This window comes from Tupaia chinensis, unplaced genomic scaffold (assembly GCF_000334495.1).
Source record: "Tupaia chinensis unplaced genomic scaffold, TupChi_1.0 Scaffold138757_1, whole genome shotgun sequence".
Taxonomy (NCBI): domain Eukaryota; kingdom Metazoa; phylum Chordata; class Mammalia; order Scandentia; family Tupaiidae; genus Tupaia; species Tupaia belangeri.
The window spans coordinates 485,375-489,902 of record NW_006198649.1 but is presented as its reverse complement, the minus strand read 5'-3'; the positions used below and the strand labels follow the sequence as shown (position 1 = coordinate 489,902).

The 4,528-nt window shown below is 38.5% G+C and overlaps 1 pseudogene; it reads left to right on the top strand.

Annotated features, from left to right (window-relative positions):
* The first annotated feature begins 922 nt into the window (after window positions 1–922).
* Window positions 923–1,327, top strand: LOC102492508 (iron-sulfur cluster assembly 1 homolog, mitochondrial pseudogene; annotated as a pseudogene).
* The last annotated feature ends 3,201 nt before the right edge of the window (window positions 1,328–4,528 follow it).

Below are 4,528 nucleotides of genomic sequence, written 5' to 3'. Positions count from 1 at the left end.
AAAAGCAAAACATACAGAAAACAAGAAATGGGAGATCATTTGCTAAGAATAACATATTTGTTGATGTGCTTGATTGAGACAATATACAGTGTACTCTAGATGGAAAATCTCATTTTGTATGCTGTAATGATGTACAGTGAATGAATGCAAATAAATAAATTGGGAAAAAAAAAAAAGAGTTTACTTCACAGGCATTCATTGAAGCAAATACATACCTGTGAACTTAACATTTACTGTATAGATATCTTGTAAAAAAGTTAACTTTTTGACAAGTAGCAGAATTCATAAGCTAAATTATTCTTTGTCTTTAAGAAGTTATAGTTGGGACCAGCAGTTAGCGTAATGGCTATGTCGCTGGACTCCCATGTAGTCGACCGCGGTTCGAGTCCCGGACCCGGTGGCTTAAACTCACGCCGGGCGCGTGTGTGTGCGTGCCCAAGATCCCAAGAGGAGAATGGAAGAGAAGGGATTGTGGCGTGGCCACCCCCCCTGGGGGGTGATTTCCTGCTTTCTGTCTCTGTCTCTGTCTGTCTGGCGAGCACACGCGCCCTGTAGCAAAAACCTCTAAAAAAGAAAAAATCAAAGTTATAGTTTTGGGGACCAGCAGTTAGCGTAATGGCTATGGCGCTGGACTCCCATGTAGTCAACTGCCTTTTAAGTCCTGAACCCAGCAGCTTAAACTCACGCCGGGCACATGTGTGTGTGTGCCCAAGATCCCAAGAGGAGAAGGGATTGCCGTGTGGCCATCCCCCTGAGGGGTGATTTCTCACTTTCTGTCTCTCTGTCTCTCTCTTTCTGGCGAGCACATGCACCCTATAGCAAAAACCTCTCCAAAAAAAAAAGAAGTTAGAGTTTTCATCAGTGCGCTGACAGTGTCCATGGAGAGAGGTTGCGGTGTCTGAGCTCTGGCCCAAGGTTCCAGATGCCAGATGGTAAAGATGTTGGCTTTGTAGTCTGGATCACTGTCTGAGCTGGGAGCAAGAGGAAGTTGTAACCCACCCAAGTTGCCCTCTTGCTGACACTTTAAGCAGTAAACAAGATGAAATGACTTCTTAAAGATAAACCTGAGCATATAGGTGTGAAAGTTGGTGTCAGGACCAGGGACTGTAATGGCCTTTTTTATATTTTTGAATACACAAAGACAAAGGGAGATTCTGATGAAGAAGTTGTTCAAGATGGAATCTGAGTGTTCATCAAAAGGGAAGCACTGCTAGCAGTTTTAGGAACAGAAGTGGACTATGTTGAAAACAAATCATCCAATTAGTTTGTGTTCAATAACCCAGACATCAAAGGATCTTGTGGCTGTGGAAAAAGCTTTAATATTTGAAACCTCAGGACTCCTTCAGGTGGAATTTCCAGGAAATCTCTTACCAAAGAAATCATGCGACTGTCATGTTTATAATGTGTATCTACCTTGTGAGGAAAGTAAAGTGATGCATTTTGAACAAAAGCAATGAAGCCAGGATATTACATTCCAGAAGAAGTAATGTTTATCTTCTCTATAGGAAATAAAAAATGAGAATCCATCACTCTCTGGATCATTTTCTGTTCTGTTTTAAAAAAAATCACCCTGCATTACACCCTCTTGTATGCATTTTGTTAGAACTTACTGTTCATTAAAGTTGGCCTCCTGGAATGAGTTCAGGAGATGTTAAACTATAATTTTTTTGCTATACAGCCTATAAGGTGTATGTGCTTGCCAGAAGGAGAGAGAGAGAGAGGGAAGGTGAGAAATTGCTCCCCAGTGGTGATGGCCATGTTACAATCCCTTCTTCTCCATTCTCCTCCCAGGACTTTGGGCACACTTTGGCAGATGATTTTTCAAGCCACTGTTAGCCATGTGGAATCTAGTACCTTAACTATAGTACTACCTGCTGGCCCCAGTGTGTCTCATAATTTTAAGAGAACAATATAGGGAATGTGGTATCATTGAAAGTGATTTGGTCTTTGTTTCCAGTTCCTGTCACAGAACTTCAAAAACTTTGGAATTTCCCAAGCTATTAAAGAAATAAGGATTCTTTGGTTTCGATCAGGTGCTTTTGTTACTCTGAGCCCCTGTTGAGCTTTAATATGGGCACTGATGTTAGAAAGACTAACCCTAAGCCTGATTAGAAGCTTGAAACTCACCTCTGCTCTTAAACTCCAAGGAGAGAAATGGCACTAGAGAATTTGCTAATCACCAAAGGGTATTGATTTAGTCAATCAGACCTATGCAATGGATCATCCAGAGAAATCCCTAAATGGTAGAAGTCAGAGAACGTATAAGTTGGCCAGCGTATTTGTGAAGGAAACACAACTAAACTTCACAGAGGCAGAAGTTCAATCTACTGGAAGCCTTCTGGACCTCACTTAGGTGACTTTTCATCTAGTCATTTATTTGTATTCTTTGTAATAAATTAGTGAACATAAGTAAAGTGTCTCTCTGAGTTCTGTGAATTATTCTGACAAATTATTAAAACTGAGTAGAGGGTTCTGTGAAGCCCTAATTGGTAGCTGATTGTTCAGAAGTATGGGTAGTCCAGGATTTGCAAGTGATGCCTACTGGTGAAGACAGTCTTGTGGAACTGAGCCCTTAAATCTGTGGTGTCTGATCTAACTGGGTAGTTAGTGTCAGAATTGGATTACAATGGAGAAAATTCAGTTGGAGTTAGAATTGATTGGTGTTAGGAGGAAAAACTCTCAGAGTTAAAAAACAACTCAGAGCCATTTGCACCCTTTAAATAAGTAAAATTAAGGTACATAATTAAATATATATACACACATTACATATACCTTCTCTCTCTTCAGATACAAATACTGATGTACACAAATAGTTTTTTAAAACAATGATTATATGATATATATTATTTCATTATTAATGCAATCATTAAAAATAGTTTCTATTTTTTTATATTTGCATGTATTCTCTCTGGAAATATATATATATAGAGAGAGAGAGTAAGTATCCCCTAAGGAGGGATAGTCATGTAATAATTCTTGCTCCTCCATTTCTCCTTTTGGGATTTTAGGCATGCACACATGCTGCCCTAGTGTGTATTTAAAGCTGCTGAGTCCAGAACTTGATCCACGTAGCCCTAAAAGATCCAGCTATTTAAGCCACCATGCCACCAGCTGGCTTCAAAATGTTTTCTTTTTCTTTTTTTTTTTAAGAATAATTTTATTTAACTTTATTTATTTTTAATTTGATCAGAGAGGGACAGAGCAAGCAAGAGGTGAGGATGAGAACAAGCCATCAGATACAGGACTCAAAGCATGTTTGGCCATGTGACAGTCCAGTGTTCTTAACCACCGTACCACCTGCCAGCCCCTCAAAATATTTTCTTTAATGAAATAGAATATCCTTAATTCATATGCATAATTTGTTTTATTAGTATCAGCTGTTATCTTTAATGGCATGATGAGTTATTATACACATTAACCACACTAGCAACCAGTACAGTGTTTTTTATTGTAACATTTTAGGACAAACTATCCGTAAAAAAATTAAAATCTCACAAAAGATTTAGAAAAAGTAATAAATGTGATTATAACATTTTCTACCTTCTTTCAAAATAATAATTAAGAGGTGATTATTTCTGTGAACTATATATTACTAAAAAGTACTAACTATCTGAATTCTGAAGAAACTATGTTCCAAGTTAACTTTCAGATTTTTTTTAAAATATATTAAATCAAAACTTCATTAGAACAAAATTTTCATTTTGTTTAAAACAAAGTATACAGGAGGATTTTGGCTGAACAAATCTTTAGACAAACTGAGATATTCTGTAACTCAAAAGAGACAAATTCCTCATACATAACTTAAAATCAATAAGATTCTGTCAGACTAAATTAAAGAATATTTTATTATTAACTTCATATATTACCTATTGTGGTTAAAATAAATAAATAAAATTTTTTTGAAAAATTTTTGCTAGGGGAACCAGCAGTTAGCGTAATGGCTATGTCGCTGGACTCCCACATAGTCAACTGCGGTTCACGTCCCAGACCCGATGGCTTAAAACTCACGTCGGGCGTATGTGCGTGCGTGCCCAAGATCCGGAGAGGAGAATGGAGGAGAAGGGATTGCGGCACGACCATCCCCTCTGTGGGGTGATTTCTCGCTTTCTGTCTCTATGTCTCTCTCTGTCTGTCTGGCGAGTGCACGCGCCCTATAGCGAAAACCTCTCCAAAAAAAAAATTTTGCTAGAAGGCTCATGAACTCACTGGGGAGACAGAAAGCTAGAAATCACCTCCAGGAAGGATGCCATGCCTCAAGGCCATGCCTCAATCCTGTCTCCTCCACTCTCCTCCTGGGATCTGGGGGACAAATGCACATGGATGTGGTGTGAGTTTCAAGCTACTGGGCCCTGGACACTAACAGCGGTCAGTCATGTACAAGTCCAGTGATGTAACTGCCATGCCATCTGCTGGACCCAATAAAATTTTTAACCTAAATTTTTTCTGTATTTTTTTTTCCTTAACACAAGGGTGTAAAATCAAATTATTTTTGAGCATGGAAAAACCTTACATAATTATCAAATATTTC